General features: G+C 38.8%; 1 protein-coding gene across 2 annotated transcripts in view; it reads left to right on the plus strand.

Moving 5' to 3' along the window:
• Positions 1–4,001: 4,001 nt before the first annotated feature.
• The window catches only part of ZZZ3 (zinc finger ZZ-type containing 3), a 102,643-nt gene continuing 94,491 nt past the window's right edge, over positions 4,002–12,153 (plus strand). For both annotated transcript variants that reach the window (XM_082678310.1, XM_082678311.1), the window contains exon 1: positions 4,002–4,115. The gene's annotated coding sequence lies outside the window, so the exon portion shown is untranslated. The remainder of the gene's footprint in view (positions 4,116–12,153) is intronic.

The raw sequence follows: 12,153 nt of genomic DNA on the forward strand, positions 1-12,153 counted from the left end.
AGATCAGAGCATAAATAAATGAAATAGCAACAAAGAAAACAATAGCAAAGATTAGTAAAACTAAAAGCTGGTTCTCAGTTTGCAGGGCATAAATAGAGACACAGATGTAGAGAACAAAAGTATGGACACCAAGGGGGGAAAGTGACAGGGGGGTGTTGTTGTTGTGATGAATTGGGAGATTGGGATTGACATATATACACTAATATGTATAAAATGGATAACTAATAAGAACATGCTGTATAAAAAAAAATTCAAAAATTCAAAAAACAAAAAAACCCTAAAAGCTGGTTCTTTGAGAAGATAAACAAAATTGATAAACCATTAGCCAGACTCATCAAGAAAAAGAGGGCGATGACTCAAATCAATAAAATTAGAAATGAAAAAGGAGAAGTTACAACAGACACCGCAGAAATACAAAGCATCCTAACAGACTACTACAAGCAACTCTATGCCAATAAAATGGACAACCTGGAAGAAATGGACAAATTCTTAGAAAGGTAACCTTCCAAGACTGAACCAGGAAGTAACAGAAAATATGAACAGACCATTCACAAGTAATGAAATTAAAACTGTGATTAAAAATCTTCCAACAAACAAAAGTCTAGGACCAGATGGCTTCACAGGTGAATTCTATCAAACATTTAGAGAAGAGTTAACACCCATCCTTCTCAAACTCTTCCAAAGCACTGCAGAGGAAGGAACACTCCCAAACTCATTCTATGAGGTCCCCATCACCCTGATACCAAAACCAGACAAAGATACTACAAAAAAAGAAAATTACAGACCAATATCACTGATGAATATAGATGCAAAAGTCCTCAACAGAACACTAGCAAACAGAACCCAACAACACATTAAAAGGATCATATACCATGATCAAGTGGGATTTATCCCAGGGTTGCAAGGATTCTTTAGTATGCACAAATCAATCAATGTGATACACCATATTAACGACCTGAAGGATAAAAACCATATGATCATCTCAACAGATGCAGAAAAAGCTTTTGACAAAATTCAACATCCATTTATGATAAAAACTCTCCAGAAAGTGGGCATAGAGGGAACCTACCTCAACATAATGAAGGCCATATACAACAAACCCATGGCAAACATCGTTGTCAATGGTGAAAAACTGAAAGCATTTCCTCTAAGATCACGAACAAGCCAAGGATGTCCACTCTCGCCACTATTATTCAACATAGTTTTGGAAGTCCTAGACACGGCAATCAGAGAAGAAAGAGAAATAAAAGGAATACAAATTGGAAAAGAAGAAGTAAAACTATTACTGCTTGTGGAGATGACATGATACTATACATGGATAATCCTAAAGATGCTACGAGAAAACTACTACAGCTAATCAATGAATTTGGTAAAGTTGCAGGATACAAAATTAATGCATAGAAATCTCTGGCATTCCTATACACTAATGATGAAAAATCTGGAAAAGAAATTAAGAAAACACTCCCATTTACCATTGCAAGAAAAAGAACAAAATACCTAGGAATAAACCTACCTAGGGAGAAAAAAGACCGGTATGCAGAAAACTAAAAGACATTGCTGAAAGAAATTAAAGATGGTAGAAACAGATGGAGAGATATACCATGTTCTTGGATTGGAAGAATCAATATTGTGAAAATGACTATACTACCCAAAGCAATCTACAGATTCAATGCAATCCCTATCGAATTACCAATGGCATTTTTGGCATTTTTTACAGTACTAGAACAAAAAATCTTAAAATTTGTATGGAGACACAAAAGGCCCCAAATAGCCAAAGCAGTCTTAAGGGGAAAAAAGGGATCTGGGGAAATCATACCCCCTGACTTTAGACTATACTACAAAGGTACAGTAATCAAGACAGTATGGTACTGGCACAAAAACAGAAATATAGATCAATGGAACAGGATAGAAAGCCCAGAGATAAACCCATGCACCTATGGTCAACTAATCTATGACAAAGGAGGCAAGGATATACACTGGAGAAAAGACAGTCTCTTCAATAAGTGGTGCTGGGAAAACCGGACAGCTACATGTCAAAGAAAAAAATTAGAACACTCCCTAACACCATACACAAAAATAAACTCAAAATGGATTAAAGACCTAAATGTAAGACTGGACACTATAAAACTCTTAGAGGAAAACATAGGAAGAACACTCTTTGACGTAAATCACAGCAAGATCTTTTTTGATCCAGCTCCTAGAGTAATGGAAATTAAAACAATAATAAACAAATGGGACCTAATGAAACTTAAAAGCTTTTGCAAAGCAAAGGAAACTACAAACAAGATGAAAAGACAACCCTCAGAATGGGAGAAAGTATTTGCAAATGAATCAATGGACAAAGGATTAATCTCCAAAATATATAAACAGCTCATGGAGCTCAATATTAAGAAAACAACCCAATCCAAAAATGGGCAAAGACCTAAATAGATATTTCTCCAAAGAAGACATACAGATGGCCAAGAAGCACATGAAAAGCTGCTCAACATCACTAATTATTAGAGAAATGCAAATCAAAAGTACAATGAGGTATCACCTCACACCAGTTAGAATGGGCAGCATCAGAAAATCTACAAACAATACATGCTGGAGAGGGTGTGGAGAAAAGGGAACCCTCTTGCCCTGTTGGTGGGAATGTAAATTGATACAGCCACTATGGAGAACAGTATGGAGGTTCCTTAGAAACCTAAAAATAGAATTACCATATGACCCAGCAATCCCACTACTGGGCATATTCCCAGAGAAAACCATAATTCAAAAAGACACATGCACCCCAATGTTCATTGCAGCACTATTTACAATAGCCAGGTCATGGAAGCAACCTAAATGCTCATCGACAGATGAATGGATAAAGATGTCACACATATATACCATGGAATATTACTCAGCCATAAAAAGGAATGAAAGTGGGTCATTTGTAGAGATGTGGATCGATCTAGAGACTGTCATACACAGTGAAGTAAGTCAGAAAGAAAAAAACATATATCATATATTAACGCATATATGTGGAACCTAGAAAAATGGTACACATCAACCGGTTTGCAGGGCAGAAATAGAGACAGACGTAGAGAATAAACGTCCGGACACCAAGGGGGGAAAGCAGCGGGGGGTGGTGGTGTGATGAACTGGGAGACTGGGATTGACATATATACACTAATGTGTATAAAATTGATAACTAATAAGAACCTGTTATAGAAACAAATAAATAAAATTCATAAAAACCCCACCAGATCTCACATTCTTGGTGGCAGAGGACAGATAATTAAGGTCAGCAAGTGATAACTGTCACAAAGAAATGTAAGCGTGTAAAGACAGCAAAAGCGGCGGTGCAAGTGTGCTCCTTTGGATAGAGCGGTCTGCGAAGACTCAGATATCGATCTTTGACAAAGGACCTGAAATACGCGCCGAACGAGTTAAAAGAAATCTGGAGGAAGTGTTCCAGACAGAGGGAACAGCAAGCACGAAGTCGTGAAGTGGATCGAGCCTGCGTGTTGTAGGAACAGAGGGAAAGCCAGAGAGGTGAGCGAGGGACCTATGCGGTGGGAGATGAGGTAGGCAGGGGCACATACAATATACACACATATTTTTCTACCTGAGACCACATTACTAAGGAAGGGCGGTGTACAAATCTCTCAAGAGGCCACAAAAGGCAGGATGAAACGGACTTCCAACCGCGGCGCTCCAGGGACGCCCTTCCTCCAAGGCTAGAGCCAAGTTAGTCAGCCGTAGGAGATGGACTGGGTCCCGCCCTCAGAAGACCAACCCTTGCCCAGGAGCAGGGGCGGATCGCGGGGGTGGACCTCGCCTGGGCAGCCGGCGCTGCACCGGCCGCGGTTACCAGCAGGCGGTGTAGTGAGCGCGCCTGCAGCTGCAGCCGCAACCGCAGCAGCCCGCCAGTCCCAGCAAGGACGAGAAAGGAGGGGACCGGAAGGAGCCACTGGTGCTGCGGGAAGTGGCAGGAACGGGAGGCGGGGACCCACCTGGAAGCGCCCCAGCGCCGCTGTCGAGCTTCCTGCGGCGGCGGCCAGCCGAGCCAGTGCCGTGGCGGGGGCGGAGAGCGGCCACGGCGACGGCGCCTCCCGGAGTGGCCTGCGGTACTCGGCCCCGCCCGAAAGGTGAGCAGGCGCTCGGGGCACGTGGTGGGGGCCAGATGGGGGAGGGGGAATGGAGGAGGAGGGATCTTGGGGATGATCGGCTTTGGGACCCGGATTTGGAACCGAGTGCTAGGAGGGGGTGGATTGGAGGCGGCAGCGGCGACGGCGGCGACGGCGAAGCCCCCACGTGGGGCGGGGGGGCGCGCGCACGTGTGCGCGGGCAGAAGGGGGGCGGGGAGGGCTCGGGAGGGTGGCGGGCGCGCGCTCGCTCAGTAGTGGTCCACGTGACCGGCACGCCGAGAATGTTTCCACGTGACAGGCTCGGAGGCTGGCTGAGGCAGAAGATTGCTGTGTCTGTGTAGCGCAACCGTGGTCGTCGGAGGCTTTAGGGTTGTTTGCCGCTTTTCATCTCTACTAGGGGGGTATGAAGAGAAATATAAGGCGGAAAAGACTTCCCGCTCTTTCTCTGTTATACACATTCTTTTCGTAAATGAAACCCTTTCTAAATGCCGAAGTACTGATTTCTGTGTACCGCCATGTTGGTTCTGGGGAAAACTCGCGAGATGCTAGTGGGTTTGTATCGCGAGATCTCCCGATTCTCGCGGGACCTTGTTGGCAGAGCAGTTGTCCTGGATGGCGGAGCCCTGGGTTCCGGGGGCCTGGGACCCGCAACTCTTTCTGCAAGGCAAGTTGCGAGGGAGGGGCCGGGGGCAAGTGCCTCTTGGTGCCGGGAGCCGTGCTGCGTCATCTTCCTGTAGTCTTGAAGGGAATACATTGACCCAATTGAGGCGACACGATCCTCCTCCTCCCCACCCCCCTGCGGGCGCTTCGCCACCTGCAGAAGCCACCCCTCAGCCCGGGCTCCTTCTCCCCCGCTCAGTGATAGTTCCTCCCCCGTCTCACTGGAAGTACGGAGCCGTGCTAGCACAGACGTGAGGATTACATTGGATACCGTTCCTCTTACTTACAGACGTTCTTGTCAGTTTTTCCCCTTGTTACAATTTTCTGAAGAATTCCAGACCTGTTAACCATTCTCTCGCTTGTTTCTGCTGCAGAACCTTTCTCCACGGCCCCTTCTCAGACGCTTAAAATAGAACGCATTCCATTTTTTCTCTCTGGGCATCAATTACTCACATTTATTTGGTCATTGATAACTCCCTCATCACTCTAACTTTGTGTTTACGATAACTTTTGGCAGTATTTGGAGGGATCCTTTATATCTCTGACAATACCTGATGTCAGAATAAAACCATTCTTTTAATTTTTTTGCTACGTGCCTATTAACTCATAATTATCGATAAGTTTTTTTTTCCGACAGGATTTTGATTACTATTGTTATGAGTTTGCCATCTTTGTTGTTCAGGGATGATTGATTTAGTTTACGTATTTAAGGCAATAGTGGAATGTTTTAAGTCGAATTTAAAAGCAAACTAATCTTCGTAAACTTTGATGTCAAAACTTGAGTTCAATTTTTCCTTAAATGAATTTGACGCAAGATTAGTTTTTCTCCAACCCGTCAGTGTTTTATCAAAGATGAATTTATAGTATACTGTTTTTTTCGTATTTTTGAGCAGTCTGGATTTATTTAGTATTCGTAGTGGTAAATTAATCGCAAACTAATCAGATAATTAGGTAATCCGGTCATAATTTTTTTTTAACTACAAACGTGTTATTTTCCTCTACACTTAGTACAGAGAAAAATAAAGGGTAAAATTCTTCCTGTTACATTCTACCAAGTTGCCTCCCTCAGTCCTAAATCTCTGTAAATACTCTTAGCGGTAGCTATGTATTATTCCAGATATTTTCCATGTGTTTTATTTTTTTTTAACAAAGAGGAGGAAACGGAGGGGTGTTGTTTTAAGATACTCTGTCACAACATTAGCAATCAGTAAAATTTTTTCTGCTCACTTATATTTTTATTTAGTGGTTTTTTGACTCATGCATACATGCTTTAAAAAAGTAAATTTTTTGTACAGATATTTTGGTGGTATAGTTTTGTGAAAATAGCTTGAGTGATAGCATTATTTTTACTGTAGAGTGGTATGCTGGTTGTTCTGTACAAAAATAAAGTACATGTGAAATAAGATTTAAAGATACAAATGTTTTGTCACTTGAGTTTTATATTTTTATGTTTAATAGTTGTGCTGTCTATTTACATTTATATTTATATGTTTATATTTCTTGATAACTTATATATTCTAAACTGTTACCGAAGTGTGTATATCACAGTTTTCCAGAAGTTTAAAAAGTTATCAGCTTAATTAAATAGTTCTCAACTGAAGAGTGGAAGATACATCAGTAGTTAATACAGACAAACATCAGTAGTTAATACAGACAAACATACATATACTCAAAAGTTGCTAAGCAGCATTTTGTGATTGTTTTTTGTATTTTTCCCTCCAAACTACCAGCAATATTATTTATCACACTTGTCACGTAAAAAAAGTGACCACTCGTTTTGGTCACTGTAGTTTTCTCTTGTAATAGTTAAAGTAGGAATGTTGGGGAATAAAAGTGAGTGTTGAGAGGTGAGATGTGGGAAAGAGGAAAAGGAGACACGGGAGTGTGTATAGGTTGATATTGAAATGGAATTAGAGAAGTTGCAGAGAAAAGAAAGGATGGTAGAAGGTTGACAGAGCCATGGTCCAAAAATAGTCTGTTCATGATGGCGGGAGGGTGACTTGAGTTGACCAGAATTTGGAATCAGTATGTGTGGCAATTTTTTTCCTCTTAAATAACTTTTTTTAAACAGGTTTCAGCCCACCCCCAGATGTGCTTGATATCACCTGTCCCCCCCCCAAAAAAATAAAATCAACTGAAGTTGATGTTTAATCGGAACTTTGTGAATTCTTTACTTATTTTATGTTTTTAGAAGTAGGAGCTTGTGAAAATAACAGTGGATTCAAAAGATCACAGTTCTATAATGGCCTTTGCAAACTTTACAAAGTTTTGCTTGGGAATTGGGCCTTGAGAGTTGTCATGTGCATCTGATCCTTGTAATAATATATGTTACTTATTCGTACAACTTTGTTTTATAAACTGTTTTTGGTAGAGGATCTTAGGAATTAGCAAACTTTTACAGACACTAAAATACCCATATACTGGGTAGAAATATACTGAGACAATACAAGAAGAAGAGAAATATATTTTATGTGAGTTGAGTTTTGCTTGAGTAAAAACCAGAAAATTTTATTTTCCTGTTTCTCAGTTATTACTGTCATAGAAGTGACCTATGAGAGCTAATGAGCTTCAGTAATCAGAGGATATTAACAAAAGTGATAATATGATGTCCTCACTTGGATTTTTTTCTTTAGATATGACACAATGCTAGTTTCCATAGACCTGTAACTTTGTAACTATATAGTGTAATACCTATGTTACATATTAATTATATGAAGAATGTACATTTTATTTCCTGCCTCTTCCTGAACCAGTGTCCAAGACAGATTACAGGAAATTACTTGACCAGAAATATCAAATACGTGCAGGTGCTTTTTTAAACAATCTGCCATTTCATATGAAAATTCATTGTCAGTTTAAGTACAAGGAATATTTGCTGCAAGTCTTTCCATGTTTTTTGTTTTGTTTTGTTTTTTGTTTTTTTGGCCTTGACAGTGAAAGCGCAGAGTCCTAACCACTGGACCACGAGGGAATTCCCAGTCTTGATTTTTAAAGTACTATTTAATATATATGTGGTATACACTGTAGTGCAGTTTTCTATAGTTAATATCCTGATAACCACTGTAATTATGCTTTAAAAAACACTATGTGTAAATATTTCCCAAAGTCATAAGTCTTGCCTTCTAGAACCATGCAGTATGGACTTTGCTATTTCATTTGAACTTGTCCTTCTCACTTCTTTCCTTCTTTTTCTTTTCATCTGTTATTTCTCAGCTTACTTAGGTAATTTTTCTCTGGTCAGAGACAAGTGAGTTGAGTAACTTTGAGGAGACTATCAAACTATTCAGTTATGATTATTTTGGAACTCCAGAATATGTGTAAGTTGCAGTTAGTAATTAAACATTTTTTGAGTGATTGTGATTTTAGTCATTTCAAACAGCAGAGATCCTGAGGCTTCAAAATAACTGTAACCAAGTATAATAAGCCTATGAGCTTTATTCAGAATCTACTAACTGGAGTAAATAACTTAACATTTTGCAGCCCCAGCAGGGTTGGTTATCTGATTTTTCAGCCCACAGATTACAATTTGCAAGGTTGGCCATTGGAGTTAGACACACTGACAACTGAAATGTCATCTTATTTCAAGGCTACTGAAGAACTATTAAAAAGTATATGGAACTATAAAAGGGTAGTGTTTTAAGGCCATTTCGTGGAGACATACAGTTCTATAATCATCAACTTCTGAGGGAATCACAATGTTGTAGAGTAGTATAGTACATGGTCTGTCACAGTGATGATCTTAATCATAAATAAACTTTTACTCTATGTACTGTGTTTAAGGAATTAAGAAATTGGTGTCTTTTTAGAAGACTCTTATAAGGGTAAACATTTTCAAAGCTTTTTAATAAATTCATTTCAGTTTTCTAGAAAATTCACTTAACAGAAGTCATCTGATACCCCCCCCCAAAAATGGGGCTGCTGTGTGTGGAATTGTCTTTGTTTTATTTTATTGCTTTTATCTACTTATTTCCTTATTTAGTATTTCAAGGAGTTGCCTCCCAAGTAAGACTCTATTACATTTAATATTTGATATCAGTAATAATTAACCAGTTGGCTAAAGATAAGCACGTTTGTTGATGAAGGAATTTTCAGAGCAGATAATTAGAATTAGTAAATGACCTGTCTGTGAATCAGTTGTATAGTTCTGAATCCTGGTAGTGAGTCTCCATCCTTAGCACAGCTGAATGTCCAGAGGTGAGAAATGTTTCTTTTTGTAGTAGATTTTGTTTGTTGCTTTGCTTGCCTTTTCAGTCTCTTTTAATATGTTAATTTAAACCTTACGCGCCCTTCAGTGGTAGAGTGATGGTGTATAGCACTTGATTTAGGTATTAAGTGTGTATATTTGTGTGTGTTTTAATGATTTTGATGGCTGGTTTGAGGATTTTGAATCTTGGGAATTAATATAACCATATTAAAATTTTGATGTATTTCTTCTATTATTTAAAATATATCTTTTACATGTTTACAGATAAAACATATTTAATTTCATGTCCTGCTTTTAACCTAATGTTAGGTAACATTTTCCCATTCTCACAATGAGGTTGTGTTTTTTTTGTTTTTTTTTTTGTTTGTTTTTTGCGGTACGCGGGCCTTTCACTGTTGTGGCCTCTCCCGTTGCGGAGCACAGGCTCCGGACGTGCAGGCTCAGCGGCCATGGCTCACCGGCCCAGCCGCTCCGCGGCATGTGGGATCTTCCCGGACCGGGGCCCGAACACATGTCTCCTGCATCGGCAGGCGGACTCTCAACCACTGCGCCACCAGGGATGCCTCACAATGAGTATTTTTCACCATCATTATAAGTGGTTGTATGATGTTCCATGTGTAGATGTATATCATTCTCCTGTTCTACTTTTTTGCATAAGAGTGTGAAAAACATTTATATATAAGGTGTTTCTTATTTATAGTATTATCTTCTAGTATATTATAGGTATAATTTTTAGGTACATTTTAAAGGCTCTTAAAATCGTGTCACGATATTTGTCAAAAGGATCAATTTATATTCACATTGGAGTGGCTGTTGACTCTATACGTCAACATTAAGTATTGTTTATAAAAACGTAATACGGGGGGTTTCCCTGGTGACACAGTGGTTGAGAGTCCACCTGCCGATACAGGGCACACGGGTTCGTGCCCCGGTCCGGGAAGATCCCACATGCCGCGGAGCGGCTGGGCCCGTGAGCCATGGCCGCTGAGCTTGCGCGTCCGGAGCCTGTGCACTGCAGTGGGAGAGGCCACAACAGTGAGAGGCCCGCGTACTGCAAAAAAAAAAAAAAAAAAACCGTAATAGGGGATAAGTCGTATTATAACATTTTTTTTCTTAGATTACTACTGGGATGAAACATTATGCTTAATAGGTGTATTTCTTTTGTGAGTTTTTCAGATAAACGGAATTTTAAAATTAATATAATCAAATCATTGGCCTAATTTTGTTTTGTTTCTGATCTTACGAAATTCTTCCTTCTCTAGAAATGTAATAAATAATACTGATCTTAATACTATTTATTTTAGTTTTTCTAAGTTAGATTTAAATAAATTTAACTTTTTATCTCATGTGGCATTGGTATGAGAATGTAAATGTTTTCCTGCAAATCGGTAATTGTCTCAAGTCTATTTATTAAATAATTTTTCTTTGTTTTGCATGTTTCATTTTTACATTTTAAATGTTTATATCTTATATTGCTTATTTTTAATCCCAAACTTAAAAAAATTAGTATTGTTTTTTAGATGATTCTTACTACATGTTTAATATCTTTTGCCCTGGTCTCTTTATTGTGTTTGTTTTCTTATCGATTTTTGAAAGCACTTTATAATTTGAGGATAATAAAAGCTTATTTTGTACAAAACAATGTTTTATAATTCCTTTTGTCAACCAAAATTTGAAATATTCTTTTCCCATATATCAGAATTAAGTAGGATTAAATGAAGCAATTTCTCCTTTCTTGAAAAGATAAAATATGAAACTATGTAAAGGTATACAGTACAAGAGGCTGTAAAGAGAAAAACTACTTTGGTAGATTTTGTGGAATTAAAGAAATAAACTTCTAAGATCAACAATTTAGGATGTGTGCTTAAGGTGTTTCCCTCATTAAATAGTAATATACAACTTGACATCATATCCCTCTAAAATATTTAGAAAAAAAAAGTGTTCATTTGCAGTTCTAGGACTCAAGTTCCAGAATCACAATTCCTTTGTTTTTCAACTGTTAAGAATGATGGCAATGTTGTGTGTTTACTGAAATTAAGTAATGAATCTGAGAAATTCTATGTGAGCATTCGTGAGGGCATCCATGCCAAGGAGAGCTTTTTAAATGTTTAAAGTTCTTATTGTTTACGAAGGTGTGGTTTGTTTTTTCCTTTATGAAATAATTATTCAAGATAATAAAATAATTTTTTTAAAAGTGAGATATTTATACTTACATTTTAAAACTGTAATGTTCCAAGCTATTATTTTATTAAATATTGACTAGCATTTTCTGTTGGCTACAGAATGGTATGGTTACATAATTGCTAGGAAGAAAAACCAGATTAACTTTGTATGAAAACGTAATATTTGAAAACACATATGCCCTGTGCTTGGGTATTACATAAAGAGAATTGCAGATGAGGAACCAGGTGTGATGAAATTTCCTTTTACCTTGGATTGGGATGAGATTTATAGGGATTGGAACATAATTTATATCTTTTATTTCTACTAGAATTCTGCTACCCCCTAAGGGGTGAGTTTATTTTTCAGAAGGGCACTGAAGTGGTCCAGGAATAGCAGTTGCTAATTGTGTTCTGGCATTTACTTACCTCCTTACTAATAACTTTTTTAAAAAATTGGACAAAAGTTTAAGGAAAGTAGATACTGCAGCTCATATACACTTCCCCATTAGAAGCAGATTTATGTGTTTCATAAATAGAGTGAAATTTAGCTTGGCTGTATTATAGAGGGAGGTACCAAGATTTTTTCCTCCTGAAAAAGGTGTGTGTATGTTTGTGAGATTTATCTACTGAAAGCCCTTGAGGAGCTTTCTAGTACTTCTCCATATTAACTCTCTACTCCCCACCCCAAACCTGTAATTCTTAATCTGAATGATCTCCACTATTTTTTTTTTAATACATTTATTTATTTATTTATTTATTTTTGGCTGTGTTGGTTCTTTGTTGCTACTCATGGGCTTTCTCTAGTTGTGGCGAGCGGGAGCTGCTCTTCATTGTGGTGCGCAGGCTTCTCATGGCGGTGGCTTCTCGTTGCGGAGCACGGGCTCTAGGTGCGTGGGCTTCAGTAGTTGTGGCATGTGGGCTCAGTAGTTGTGGCTCGCCGGCTCTAGAGTGCAGGCTCAGTAGTTGTGGCACACGGGCTTAGTTGCTCCACGGCATGTGGGATCTTTCCGGA

This window comes from Grampus griseus (assembly GCF_964374135.1).
Source record: "Grampus griseus genome assembly, chromosome: 1".
Classification (NCBI taxonomy): Eukaryota; Metazoa; Chordata; class Mammalia; order Artiodactyla; family Delphinidae; genus Grampus; species Grampus griseus.